The sequence below is a fragment of the Podarcis pityusensis genome (genome assembly GCF_964106645.2).
Source record: "Podarcis pityusensis genome assembly, chromosome: 8".
NCBI lineage: Eukaryota > Metazoa > Chordata > Lepidosauria > Squamata > Lacertidae > Podarcis > Podarcis pityusensis.
The window spans coordinates 15,123,732-15,138,704 of record NC_138033.1 but is presented as its reverse complement, the minus strand read 5'-3'; the positions used below and the strand labels follow the sequence as shown (position 1 = coordinate 15,138,704).

The window sequence follows — 14,973 nt, the reverse complement described above, 5'->3', positions numbered from 1 at the left end:
TAATAATAATGTCCGGAGCGGAAATTATTCCAGCAAATACAATCAGTATTCACTGCTGTTGTTGCTTTCAGTCCCCAAACAACACATACAGTGGTACCTCAGTTTACGAACTTAATCCATTCCGGAAGTCCGTTCTTAAACCAAAGCCATTCTTAAACCGAGGTATGCTTTCCCTACTGAGGCCTCCCGCTACCTGTTCCCTTCCACCATTGGGCTTCCGTTCGTAGACTGAGGTAAAGTTCGCTAACCGGAACACTACTTCCAGTTTTGCAGAGTTCTTATACCGAATAGTTCATAAACAGGGCTGTTCTTAAACCGAGGTACCACTGTACTTGATTACATCCCCTGTTGAACCATTTGCATTGTGTTTCCTTTGCATCGAAATGAATGGGGTGGAATAGCGTAATGACAACATAATTTACATAATTACATAAATTGCATATGTAATGTAATTTTGCCACAGTGGACAGCAAAATGAATAATGTAGTTTTTGGCGGAGGGTGAACTGCAGTGGGACGGAAACAGAGCTGTAATGAATATAAGGCAGAATGAAAAACAATTCCTTTTTACATCCCTAGTCATGGGATGACCTGCTGCCGGCTCTGATTCTGTCCTCATACTTGGCAATTATGTTGCGCTGCGATGAGGATCCCACACCTCGTTGAGTATTGGAATACAACTGGTATGCAGCTGACCCACGCTATTTTGCAGTAAGCATGGACTCGGGTGGATAGATTGCATTCAGGGGAGAGCACCCAAAAGGATGTGTCTTACCCAAGGATGCATGCAGCTAAATTAGGATTTGAACTCATATCCAACTCATGGGGACCTCGTTGGCTCTTAGGGACCCTCTTTCTGGTCCCTTCTGTCAAAGTTTCCCATTGAAGAAAGATAAGAAGGCTTTAAAAATTATCACCAAACATCCTCAATAGAGGAGGAAATACTTCCCTGCATGCAAATGGGAGGATGATTCTTCCTATGCAAGAAAGAAGTGCCTTGACTTGCCTAAATGGGAACATCCTGCACTCTGTGCTAAGTGCTTTACTGTAAAACAGGACGTGTGGGAAGCAGCGCTTGGAAGTGCAGGGCCAATGTAGCTTGGTAGGGTTTCATGCAACAGTAGCTCTACATTGTCTCTGCCACCAGTGCATAATCTGCAATTTCCTGTATCTGCCATGTAGACGGATGAGGTATTTGTTTGGGGATGTGCATGGCTTGCTGTGAAGTTAGGGAATGCTAAGTAAGCACATCTGAGACTGCTGTTTACTTGCTATAATTATTTATATCCCATCTTTCAGGATGCAAATCCTTCCAAGGCGCAGCTTACAGGCAGCACCGTAAAATCAGAACAAACGACATCGAAACAAAAGAAGTCATTGGGATCCTTCCCACAGGGCATTTGGTGGTAGATGGTTTGAGGGAAGAGTCCGGCTGGTCCTCCCTCCCTCCTTCCCTCTCTGTGCCCTGGTATCCTGCCCCAATCCTCTTCTGAAGATGCCCCTATAAACCACTGGTGACACCCTGGGGGTTGTGACTAGCAATTGGATTGTGATCTTCATGAAGTGAGTTGCAATAGATGGCAATCAGGGCATAGTGAGATCAGGAGAGACTGGAGCCTCAAGACCAGTGGGACCACAGCCCCCAAAAGTGCCCAGGATCCTTACCTTCTACAGAGCATCCAGGAAGACCAGATGTGAGGTTTTTAAGTTATACATAAGGCGGAGGAGAGGGAAATGTTTCTCCCCGTCTTTCTCATAACACATGGGACCACTTTGACTGGTGGTAGATTCCAGACCAGGGGCAACCTAAGGCCCGGGAGCTGGATGTGGCCCAATCGCCTTCTCAATCCAGCCCGCAGACGGTCCGGGAATCAGCGTGTTTTTACATGAGTAGAATGTGTGCTTTTATTTAAAATGCATCTCTGGGTTATTTGTGGGGCATAGGAATTCATTCATTGCCCTTCCCAAAAGAAATACTGTATAGTCCGGCCCCCCACAAGGTCTGAGGGACAGTGGACCGTCCCCCTGCTGAAAAAGTTTGCTGGCCCCTGTTCCAGAGCTTCCAAGTGTCCCTGTTTTCCAGGGACAGTCCCGGATTAACAGAAGCCGTCCCGGTTTCTGATTTGATCCTGGAATATCCCGCTTTTCCTTAGGATGTCCCTATTTTCACCGGAGAGATGTTGCAGGGTATGGAGCTATGTGACTCCTGACCCAAGGAGATAAGTAACTGTGCAACCTTTAGAAGACATCTAAAGGCAGCCCTGAATGGGGAAGTTTTTTAAAAAATTTTTTTTAATGTTTTATTATGTTTTGATATATGTTGGAAGCCGCGCAGAGGGGCTGCGGAAACCCAGTCAGATGGGTGGAATATAAGTAATAAAACGACTACTGCAGGAAGCTCCTGCAGCCAATCGGAAGCCACAGAAGCCCTGTCTTAACATTCAGCTTCCAAAGAATGTTTGCAAACTGGAACACTCACTTCTGGGTTTGTGGCATTCAGGAGCCAAAACGTCCGAGTACCAAGGCGTTCAACAACCCAGGTACGACTGTACTGTTATTGAACAGGACGTCCCTGGTTTCATCAGAGAAATGTTGGAGGGTATGAGATTCAGGACCTAATTTTAAAAAGTACTCCTTATAGACACACACACACACAACAGTGTGCATAATTAATATATAGCATTTACTGTCGCAGGATGCGGCGACGGCCACAAGCTTCGATGGCATTCAAAGAGAATTAGACTTATTCATGGAGGGAGGGAGGCGTATTGATGACTATTAGCCTTAGTGGCTGAATGAAGCTGCCGCATTCAAAGGCAGCATGGCTGGGGCGGGGGGCTTTGTGGACAGGAGGCATTAGCAGTTGCTGGGGGGCAGTCAGCAGTGGAGTCTCGTTGCGTTCCTGCCTGACCCATGGGCTACCCCGATGCATTTGGTTAGCCACTGCCAGAAGCTGTATCCTGCCATAGCTCCGCGATAGAGCATCTGACTGGCATTTAGAAGGCTGTCGGTTCAATTCCCAGCTTCTCCAGGTCGGGCTGGGAATCACTGCCTACCTGGAGAGCCTCTGGCAATCTGTGTAGATGATACTGAGTTGGATAGACTAATGGTCTGGCTCCGAATAAAGCAGCTGCTTATGTTACTTAGTCTAGCAGGGCCAACCTCATGTATGAGAATTCCCCACTGGCACATCCTACCTCGTCTGAGTTAAGAGGAGCTCAGAAAGCACAGCTTTCTTGTGGGCTCCTAAAGTCTTGGAGCCGGCAGCGCTTACTTGTTGTCTGCTTTGCTCCGATCGCCAGGAAAGAAGCAGGGGCGCAAAATGGCTTGGGGTGAGGGAGGAGAGAGCTGCAGGAGGTGGGAGAAAAATCTAAAATGGCTGCCGCTGCTGGTCACTCGTGCCTCGGCGGCTAGTGCAGCGAGTCCTGGCTGGGCTGCATGAGGATGGAAGCAGGAGAAAGTCCAAGAGAGTGGGGAGACAGTGAGATAAGATGGGTTTCATGTTCAAGCCTGGGGTTACATATGTGCCCCAAGTCTGGGAAGTTTGCAAACCGTTGCTGTCTATGCACCCCTAAACGAGCCGGGGAAATGGACTCCTTTGCCGGTCATAGGGGCAGTTTGATTCGGACAGAAGAAATGCACCAGAAAGAGCTAGCTCTGTTTGGCTGAGGCTGAGTGCAAGGAGAAGAAGCTGTGGAGAGCAGCCCTGAGTCTCGGTTTGGGGCTGGTGGCCCCAGGCCAGCCATGGGTGCCCCTACTCGGAGGCACGAACGTTCCTGCTGAGCTGGGCTGAGTCAGTCGGGGTGGGAGGAGAGAGTTAACCATGGCTGTTGGATCATGGCCCAGAGCTCTGTTTTTTTTCCCAGCGTCCCTCTCTCCTTTGCTCTCTCCCGCTCTCCCTCCTCCTTTCTCTCTTTCTCTCTTTCTCTTCCCCCCTCCACTGGCACTGAGCGCTCACTCATTCTCCCAGCAAAGCACCCCCAGCTCCCCTCAGCCACTGTGCCCCGGCACCCTCTGCAATCTCCTCTCCCACCCTGCTCCAAGCCTCAGGCACGATCTACCTCAGCTTGGCACACCCTGGCAGAGTTCCCGGCCTCTCGTCCCTCTCGCCCTCGGTGCCAGCCAAACCCCTCCATTTTCTTTCTCCTTCGCTCTGTAACCTGCACCCTTTCTCGCTTTTGTCCCCCACCCCCAGCTCAGGGCATCCCCCCGCTTGAACCCCGAAGATCGCGTCCCTGGAGGCGAACCCGTCCTGAGCCGGGTGAGGCGTCGTGCTAAAGACTTTGCTTTTTTATTCCCCCTGTGTATGCCAATTTTGGGAAAGAAAAAAAAGTTTTGTTTCGGGATAGTTGTGGGGCGGCGGGCTGAGATTGAGGGGCGTCCCCATCGGGTTGGGACACTGAGAGGCTTGGCTTGGCAAGCGAGGGGGGACGAGGGTGGAGCATAATGGCGGCGCTTTGTTTGAGGACGGGGGTCCCACAGGCAGGGAAGCAAGCAGATCATGCCTGGAGTTCCTCGGTTTATCTTTACTGTAGTGAAGCCCAGGTAGATACTGCAGCCCCAAGGGCCATGTTGACCGTTCTTCTGCCGTACCGGACAAAAAGGAGGCGATAGATGGGCCAAAATGCTTGGACCACATTGTTCCCGGGCACAGTTTGTGCCGTGGCGGTCGGAGCAAACGCCAAATCCTGCTTCTTCCTCTGATCTAGGAATGCCAAGGCACAAGCTGCTTAAGGGTTAGCTGGGCTAATGCCCGGAGAGCACTGCCGTTGCATCCTGAGCCCTTCGATGCTCTCCCTTGTGCGCCCCATAATTTTGGTGCGTGGCCTCGCGGATCCTTCACCCTCAGAGGGGATCTTAATTTACAACTGCAGATGCCCACAGGCAAGTACTGCAAATGCCAGCAGCCTCCTTTGGTTATTCCGGCTCACCCCAGGGGTTTGGGCCCGCAGCCCCTCTGCGCACACCCCGAACGTTTGCCTGAGCTCCCCCAGGCTCAGGTTTTTTTTAAAAAAAAATTGGCCGCAGTGCAGTTGTGTAACAGGACTGAAGGCCTTTCAGGAATTTCCCCCATCAGGCTCTGGGCTGGAAGATCGCCGCAGAGTTAGGTAAGGAGCGGGGGTGCCTGGAGTTCTGTGGTTCCCAGGGAATCTGATCTGGCCTGGCTGTAGGGCTCAGGAGCAAAAAGTGGTGTGGCGGCAGCAGCGATAGGGGAAGTGCAAAGCCTCAGGATTTCGTTCAGACACCTCCTTCTGCATTTCCTGCATTTGCTCAGCTCCCGTTTGTCTGCATCTAAAATCAGTGGTGTGTGTGTGTTTCGTTTTCAAACCACAACAGGGGCGAAAGAAGAAGAAGAAAGGGTTATCCAAGACAGTGTGGGATGGGAGCGTTGCCCCTCAGCAGTCCCACTCCAGTTCGGTGGGGAGGAATAGCAAGAGGTGGTTGGGTGGGGGAGGCTGCAGTGGGTCAGGGTTGAAAAAGAGAGGGAGGGAGGGAGAGACTTGTAGCATTGATGGAAGCTGTATGCGCAGCACTAAGAAGGGGGCTGGCGGGTGCCATGGGCGATGGATCGGCACAGGGAGGGTGGATTGGCACGATGCCAAGGCCTAGGCGGCCGTTGCTAGGAAACCCAGTTCCCTTGGCAGCCAGACCGCCGTTTCACTTTCATTAAAGGGTGAGGGAGACGGAGACAGAGAAGAAATGGGGAAAGTGGCAAAGGGGGGGGGGGAGAGGCAGGTCAGGCAGAGTCTTTAGAAGGGGTGGTGGTGGAGTCGGGTCAAGCAGCAGCATGTGGGGGTCACAAGGACGAGGGCACAGTGCGGAGCTGGGTTCAAATGCCCACTGCAGAGGGCAGGGTGGGGTCGCATCGTGGTGTGCCAGCCCCTCCACCGCTTGGCTCTCGCGAATAGATAAGGAATCAACTTCTCCCTCCCCAGAAGATTTTCATGAGGAGAGGGTATGTGCATGTGTGCATGCATGCTCTGGGCCTTTGGTTCACAAGGAAAGTGCAAATGTGAGTGGGGGGGCAGTGTGGGGGAGAGAGCAAGAGGGCAAAAGACCCACCGCTGGTCAATTTTGGGGGTGTAGTATCAAGACAAAGGAGGCAGAGGCCTTCTGTACTCGTGCTTTTCAAAAAAAGAATATTCCACAAAAAATTATAAACACAGCAACCCTTGGTCCCCCCACCCCCTCTGCAAGCTCCCTACTCCCCCTCACTTGCTTTGAGGAATTTTAGGCCCAAAGCCTAATCCCTTTCTTTTACACTCCCCACCCCAAAAACCCCGGCTGCTCTCTGCTGCCATTGTCTCTACTGCCCTCCCTGCAAAATGGCCAGCACGGGTCATTTGGAAGCTGGGACAGAGGCATATGGGGAGGAGGGGCATTTGGTGGCTGTGAGTGTCTGGAAGCGGGTGGGTGATGGGTTGGTAGATCAGGAGAGCTTTGGATTCCAACCTGGAATAGCTGTGGTTGAGCCCTGGCAAGTGAGGAGGGCACCACGCAGGGTGAATATTCGCTGCACTTAGGGAGACAAGTCGCTGCGTGGAGTGGCAGCCGGTGGGGGGGGGGGTCGGGAAGATTGGGTCAGCAGACTGGTACTCCAGAGCAGCTGGCAATCTGGAGGGTGGGCGTTGAACTGGAAGAAAGGAGAGGAAGATAGATGGCACGGGGAGGGCCTCTCCAGTTGGCGCTTAAGGGTTGGCACAGGAGACGGTGGCAGGTAATGATATAGCTGGGGAGGGTTGGCGGTTGCGAAGCCGGGGGGGGGGAGGGTGGCAGGTTCCCGGCATTTTGAGGCCAGGTTGGCGAGCAGAGAAGGCCTCGCAGGCAGGCGGGTGGGGGCGGAGGAGGGCTGGCTGCCTGGCACTCCGGGGGCCAGCCTGCTGGCGGGCAAGTTGGCATAGTGTACCGCAATACAGCGTGATGTGAATTCATTAGAGGCCAGAGCGAGAGAGCGAGACAGGAAGGGAAGGGAAGTGGCGGGGGGGGGAGAGAATGGGAGACGGGCACTGACCCAAAGGCCAGACAATGGCAGCAGGTAACCATGGTGATGCGCCCGGCTGTGCCAGCCTAGCTGCCGAACTGGGAAGAGAGTTATCCAGACAACCCCTGGGGAACTGCCCGCCCACAGTGATGTGGGGTGCAAGAGAGGGGTGGGTCACCCTTTTCCATTCTTCCCCTTCTGTCTACTATTTATGAATGTGCGGCTGGTGCCAACATGACCCCCCCTTTTCTGCTCCCACACTCCATCTCTACCTCCTCAGCTGTTTTCTCCATCCTTCTCTCACACCTCTGTCTGATCTTTTCATCCCTCTGTCGTCCTCTGTTGCTGTCTGGCTTGGCCCTGTTCTCCCCCCACCACGATCATCTCCCCCCCCCCCGCCCCGCCCCACAGCAGTGCCCTTCTTTCTTTCCAGCCAGACCCCTATCCACATCACATCCCCCTCTCCATCCCAGGACCCTCCTGTGTTGACGGTGCCGCCTGAGGGACGACGGGGGGGGCAGGGAGGTGGCACCGTGCCCAGATCTGAGTATTCCTCCCTGCCTGCACGTCCCTATCTTTCTTCTCCATTGTCTGCCTCGGTCTTTTCGCTTTTCGCCTTCCTCTTGTTCTCCACGCCGCCGCCACAGCTGTCCGCCGGCTTCTCCCACCTCACGCTTGGCCCTCTCTGTCGTTTTATTTCCCACCCCCTGTGTATCTTGGCACGAGATGCCCATCTAATAGATATTCCGAGTCTCACTCTCCTCTGCCACTGCAGCCCCCCTCCCATTCCAGCACAGCACCTCAGGGTGAGTCCCGGTGCATAGTCTGTAGGTCCCTCACTCCACCCTTGTTCCTCATTTTAAAAAAAACACACACACACACAGAGAGAGAGAGAGAGAGAGAGAGAGAGAGAGAGAGATTAAATGTTTAGGGGGAGATGGTGACAGTTGTGGGGGGAGCATGCCTGGGATTTATTTCCTCCTTTACAGACCCATCTTCTCCTTGCACTCCCTTCGTCCTTTCATTTCTGCCGTCGTCTCTTGCAGCCAGAGAGATTCGCGACCAGGCCTGGCCCTGTTGTTAGGCAAAGTGGGGCGGCTGCCTCAGGCAGCAGATGCGGGCGGGTGGTATCAGTGGTGAGATACTGAAGGGCAGAGCTGCGTTCATCATGCGGTCTGCTCAATGCCTCCTAAGCTAGCCTGTTGCCCTCAGGTACTACTTTTGTACCCAGAAAGGAGAGAGGGCGCCATCTTGTCCTTTGTCTCAAGCAGCGCAGTGCCTTGGGCTGTCCTGTTTGCAGTACAAGGAAGGTGCCTCTACGTATTAGGGCTCCATACACGCTATACATTTAAAGCATCCCCACAAAGAATCCTGGGAACTGTAGTTTACCCCTCCCAGAGTTACAATTCCCAGCACCCTTAACAAACAACAGTTGCCAGGATTTTTGGGGGGAGGCTGACCTGAACAGAAGGGGCCTTGTCTTCTATGGGAGAGCAGGGGTGGTGTTCAACTTGTGGGGTGAGGGTTTCACCTCAGAAGATGGGGCTAGTTTAGTGGGTACCTAGTTTAATATAGCTAATATATCTGGTTTTCATGACACTGCAAAGATCCATTTCATTCTGAACCACGAAAGGAAACCATCTTTCCAGGTTCTAACGCAGGAGAAACGATGGCAGAATTAAAAACCCCATTTGGATTTCTCAGGAAGGGCCTGTTACGCCCCTGTCGGTCTTCAATCCTGGTGTAACTTTTTCAGCATAATTAGAAAAATGCAGTTGATTACCTCAGAGTGCAGCCCATAGATAGGGATTATGAAGGCCTCCCCCCCCTCCAAAATTATAATTAACTTGATCAATATTCCAGTGTAGGGCTTGGAGAGATCCCTGCTTCCAGCCATTGTAGGCAATACTGAGCTGGAAGGAACAATGGTCTATCTCATTATAAGGCCATTTCCCATATTTCTAAATTTCCTGTGGCTTCTCTTGAAATTCCTTATGATGTTTCGCCCGAGGAAGAACATCTAAAATACCCCATGAATTTTGATTTAGGTGACGCCTGGCAACAGCCTAAGGATGCGTAGAATTGCCCAAGTAATTATTTGTCAGTTTGAGCAAAATTCGTTTGGCTTCCCTCCCCGCCCCCTGAGGACGAATTTTAAAACGAACTCCTCAGGCGAAGTTTCGGCTGAAGCAACTGGAACCTGCGAAATGGAGCCTTTGCAGGGCACCAGGAACTGATGAGCACTTTTCTTGGACTTGTACCTCAGAGAGGATTTTTGTATCAAGGCCTACTTCTTGAGCATCTGTCAAGACAGAGATACCCCGAAACAATAGATAGACCCGTTATTCAAATATATCTGCTTGCCTCTTGAATCTACAGGACTTAGCATTTATATAATTAACTAGACCTCTCTCCTTTTTCCTTTAGTCTTGTTGTTGGAGGGTGCCTCTGAACATGGACAGAGTCTTTCTCTCTCTCTCACACACACACACACTGAGTTGTCACTGGGGTGTTGCGTGTTGAATTTTGGGTGTAGGAAATGGGCTTATCACTCACTGATCCTAACCTAGCTTGCAAGGTTACACATAACAACCCGGTGTAACTTACCCTGAGCTCACTGGAAGAAGTGTGTTATGCAAATGAACAAAAGACAAAAAAAATTAAGGGGAACAGAAGGGGTTTTTTCAAGAGAAGTTTGTTTCCCCTGTGCTTCTTATTTTCTACGAAAGAATAAGCCCTTTAAAATTGGGGGTTCAAGTATTCCCCACCACCACCACCTGGGAACTCAAAGTGATTAAACTACAAATGCACTCAGAATCCACTAAACTCAGTTTTGCTTTATTCGATTTGTACAGTCTCCTTAAACAAAGAGAAAAACTTTTCCCTCTTTTTTTCTAGACTAAGAACCAGAGAACCCATTTCTGAGCCCCACTGAAGAGAAATGGGGGAAGACAACCCCTAGAGGTAAGACTGTTAAATGAACATTATTTCCCCTCATCAGTAAACATCATTTCACAAGCAATTTGCACATTTAAAATGACAACAAAAAGAAGTATTCTGCCGTTCTGATCTTGTTCGGTCTCACCACAACTTTGCTGCTGATGTTCCCATTTTGCAGATTGGGAGCTATAACTTGGGACAGCGATGACTTCCCTGAGACGGCCCAATGAGTTCATTGCTGCCCAGAGATATGAACTTAGATTGTTCAGATCCCGTGCATTGTTAGTAGTTTGCCCTGGCTTTCTTCTCCGCCACCAGACAGTTGCCTCTACCCATCTTCCTTATCTTGACTCTGCTGGAAGGCCCCATCCTTTTAGCATCTTTATCAGGGCTGCTTCAGTAATTGCAAGGAAGCATCGAGAGCGAAGCACTTCCTCTCCCCACCAGTGGTGTCAAGAGGGGAACGATGGGCATGTCCGCTGTGCCAGGGGGTGAGGAACCTTTTTTCAGCCAGAGGGCCAAATATCCTCCTGGACAGCCTTCCGAGGGCCACATTGGGCAGGGTGAGAGGCAAAAACAAGCAGAGGCAAATTTTACCTTTCTGCTGTAGGCTAGTTCCTACACAAACTCGCACACCCCATCCAGACAAGAAAGAGGCCTTGTCAGTCAGGCTGAAGTGTTTAGGGTGTGAGGCAGGCTCAGTGTTGGGCCATGGCCTGTTGAGAGGGTGAGACGCCAGGGGAGATTTCCAACAGTCAGGCAGATGTTGAGTGCCTGGGCCTCAGTTTCCCATCTCTGCCCTTACAGGGACATGAGTGTTCTCCCCTCTGCTTCAGGCAGATGTGCTTTGTCCTGTGTGAGAAATAAACGCCACCTCCTTTATTTATAGGGAGAGGAGGCATATGTGGCTCGTGCTTTCTGTCTCTTACCACCCGTTCGAAGAATTTAAAGTAGCTGGTGATCGTACTGTGCCCCTCGCAGACCCCCAAGCATGGCGACCCCTAGTGAGAGGCTGTCGCTGCATCATACCCTTCTTGACTAACCCTCCCATTCCTTCCCCACCCTTCAAAGGGCAGGATGGGTGTAAGGTTTACTGCTGCTGGGACACAGGAAGGAGGGGTGCTTAGCACCAAAGGATTGCCCGCCCATCCCTCCCCAGGGTTCTTCTCTCTTGCCTCTGAGCTGGAGAAACGCCCATTCATTTCAGCAAACCATGCACAGGAGAATTTCCTAGAGGACATTCTAATCAGGAGGAGGGATTTGCCTTTTGAATGTTCAGCCTCAGACACCCAAATAACTTAGACCGGCTCTTGCTGTCGCGAGCCACCCACTTCAACACCTCTGTGACATGACTGGCACCATCATTGTGAAGAGTCTTTGTACAGCAAAGCGTGGCGATGAGCGTAATCAGCCTTTCCTTCTTCTCTTCCGGGCCCTCCCTGCAAATCTGGGTTGAGTTACTTTCATATTTTGAGTTGATTCACAGTTTCCTCTTACACTCTGCAGTGAGTCAGCGCTTTTATTTTGAAAAATCGTTATTTTGTTCTGAAAAGAACCGGGCGAGGCTTCTATTCACAATTCCGCTGCAGAAACATTTATGTTTGGAGCAGCTGGAAGCAGCTTTGGCTGGGGAGAGGGGACCAAAATCCATAAAGTGGCTAAGAGGCTAGGGTACCCCACCTGTGCGCTATGCATCTGTCTGTGCAGAGAGAGGCCGATTTGAAGTGTTTGATGCCCTCACCCAAGCTGCATGGGAGCGTCCAGTTCGCAGATCTGTGCCATACATTTAAAGCACATGGCTTTTCCCAAAGAATCCTGGGAACTGTAGTTTGTCAAGGGTGCTGGGATTTGTAAGTCTGCAGGGAGGAATACTACGCTTCCCATGATTATTTGGGGGAAGCCATGTGCTTTAAATCTATGGTGGGGATGTGACCTCAAAGCACGTTTAAAGCACAGGATTCTTTTGGTGGGCGGGTGCTTTAAACTTATGGTATGTGCACTCCCTAGTGACCCTTCCCCCTTCGTTCTGCATATTTAGTAGTGCTGCACAGCAGTGCAGAAGGAGCACAATTTCCATTTGGAAGCCCTGTGACGGCTCCCAAGATGGTGACCGTAAACAACATTAGCTTTTATTGCTGCTGCATCACAAACGTTGAGTCATTGTGATGTCCACCAAGACCCCTAGACCCTATTCACATGTATTGCTGGTAAGCCAGATGACACCCCCCCCCATCTTATATGTGTGCATCTGGTTCTTCCTGCCTTCCTGCAGAACCTTACATTTGTCCCTATTGAAATTCATTTTCTTAGCTTGGGCCCAGTTCTCCAATCAGTTAAGGTCATTTTGAATTCTGATTTTGTCTTCTGCGGCTACCCCTCCCTCTGTCACCGGCAGATTTGATGAGCAGTTCCTACATCCAAGTCATTTACAAAGCTGTTGAACGATGGGCTCAGGACAAGACCCTGCGGCACCCCACTTTCTCCCAGAATAATAAGGAACGCTCTTTGGGTTGCGTCAGTCAACCATCTTGCAAATCTACCTAGCAGTTCCAGCCCACATTTTATCAGCTTCTCCACCAGAATACTATGGGGGACTTTGTCAAAAGAACTCAAGATACACTAAGGTTCAGGGTACGTTCCTGTTTCTGTAACCTGACTTCCTGGTGCAAGTGAGCCACTGTGAGAAAGGCTCAAGCGGTGCTTTTAAAACTCCCAGTTCCACTTTCTCCCTATCAGCCTGCAGTGTGAACCCTCTGGATTGTCCAGGCCAGGTTTCAACAGAATGGATGACTCGTACAGGGATGAACTAAGTTAAAATTCCCTTGCTCAGCCATGGATGTGCTGGGAACTTAGGGCAGGCCACAGTTTATTGAGCTCAGCTTCCTGTCTCTAGAATTGCATCCTACCTTAGCACTCAAATGATCAAGGCCTGCTGTTATGTACTCCAGGCTGCGGTCGGCTCAAGTTGTCACTCCAGCTCAGATTCATGACTCTTCTTCCAGCAACAGGTAATCTGGTTTGGGGAGGGGCAGCGAAACCCAACCAGCAGAATCCTAGGTCCTTAAAGGATTCAGGATCCCAGGACCAGGACCCATATTTATCTTATTTTTGCAAAAAAAGAGAAAGATGCTGATTTGGGAAAGAGCCTGCTGGATTAGGCCAAAGGCCCGTCTAATCCAGTATCCTGTTCTCAGCTAGATATTCACGTGCAAGCATGCAAGATAGAACTGAGCGTAACAGCACTCTCCCCTCCTATAGTTTCCAGAATCCGCTAATTAGGAATATACCATCTCTGACCAAGGAGGTAGGGAAATCCATTCTGTAAGCAAAGTGTGTGTGTGGGGGGGGGGGGTTTAAATGTTTAAAAGGGGGCAGTGGGAAGGAACAAAAGCCTCAAGCCCCCTTGGCTACCCCCTAACAACACCCTTGTTGTCCAGCTTGGGCCCACTTAACACTGATGATTAAAATAAGTAAATAAAATTCCAGGAACTGCATTCCTTATTTCCCCCCCACCCCACAACAACAAAACAAACAACAACCCCAAGGTGATTGAAATGAAGTTTGTACAGATCAGCTTAATGTGTCTAATGCCATAAGGTAGGCATTTTTTAGCTCAGACTCCTAGACTGTGTTTGTGTGTGTAAAATGATGTTTCATTTGGGTTACACACATAAATATTAAGCCTAAACACTGCTCAACAACTACCTCTAGCATTACATTAGATTATTTTATTATTATTATTATTATTATTATTATTATTATTATTATTTTGAAGCACAGTAAGGTGTCTGAGATAAAACATGTTATGTTATCATCTGGTTAAACTTACAACACCGTAGCAGAATGCTGGTGGCGAAAGAGCTCCCCCTTGTGCATTTTCTCTGAAATTCCTCTCTTTAACCCACTGCCGCTACCCTCTTGCATTTTGTCCTGTGACAACCGTCCTTTCTCTTTGTCGCCAGATTCTGCAGGACGGTCCATAGAACAGGCTCACCAGCCAGAAATAAACTAGCAGAAGGGGGGAGGACACCCTCTTTGTTCAAAAGGCAGTGTGGGCCGTTTGAAGAAGAATAAGTGGGAGAGAGAGACTGTCGTGCCACTGGGAGAACTAAGAGCATAACCCAAGTCAGTTGCGCATTCTCTTTGGCGGTCACTCATAGCCGAGGGTCTTCCATGAACACGGTCTTAACAGTGTGTCCGTAATTGACTGTGGAAGCCAATTCTGGATCCACACGTCCTTCCACAGTGGGCACATAGGTCTCCAGGAGGGAGATAATCATGGTGAGGATTTGCCAAACGTGCCTTCCTCTTAGCTCATTTCTCCCTTTCATCCTGAATTTTTGCTTCTTCAAAGTCCACAACGCCTTCAGTAGAGACTATTCTCCAGTTCAAGCGCTTGCAGGCCAGTGTTTCTGCATTACGTTTTTTAGATTTGCCTTGAGAGCGTCTTTAAATCTCTCTTGTCATCCACCAGCATTTCGCTTTCCATTCTTAAGTTGGGAATAGAGTACAGTCAAGCTTAGGATCCTGAATGGCTCCATTTTGGAACGTTTTGGCTCCCAAACGCCGAAAACCCCAAAGTAAATGCTCCGGTTTTCAAACATTTTTCAGAAGCCAAATGTCCGACCCGGCTTCCGATTGAGTGCAGGAAGCTCCTGCAGCCAATCGGAAGCCACACCTTGGTTTTTGAACAGTTTCAGGAGTCAAAGGGACTCCTGGAATGGATTATGTTCAAGAACCAAGGTACCACTGTAGTTGCTTTGGAAGATGATAATCAGGCATCCGAACAGCATGTCCATAGTTGTGCATCCACCACTATGAGAGCCAGTTCCAAGACTGCATGGTGGTGAATAATAATGATAATAATAATAATAATAATAATAATAATAATTTATTATTTATACCCCGCCCATCTGGGTTTCCCCAGCCACTCTGGGCGGCTTCCAACAAAACACTAAAATACAATAACCTATTAAACATTAAAAGCTTCCCTAAACAGGACTGCCTTCAGATGTCTTCTAAAAGTTTGGTAGTTATTTTTCTCTTTGACAT

At 49.9% G+C, this 14,973-nt stretch overlaps 1 long non-coding RNA gene across 3 annotated transcripts in view; it reads left to right on the top strand.

Annotated features, from left to right (window-relative positions):
* Positions 1-14,973, top strand: part of LOC308484556 — a 51,841-nt gene that overhangs the window by 22,771 nt on the left and 14,097 nt on the right. For 2 of the 3 annotated variants that reach the window (XR_013989975.1, XR_013989977.1), the window contains exons 1-2: positions 6,565-6,717; positions 9,880-9,945. This is a non-coding gene — a long non-coding RNA (uncharacterized lncRNA). Of the gene's footprint in view, positions 1-6,564; positions 6,718-9,879; positions 9,946-14,973 lie in introns of those variants that run through there. The other variant, XR_013989976.1, reaches the window with a different exon arrangement.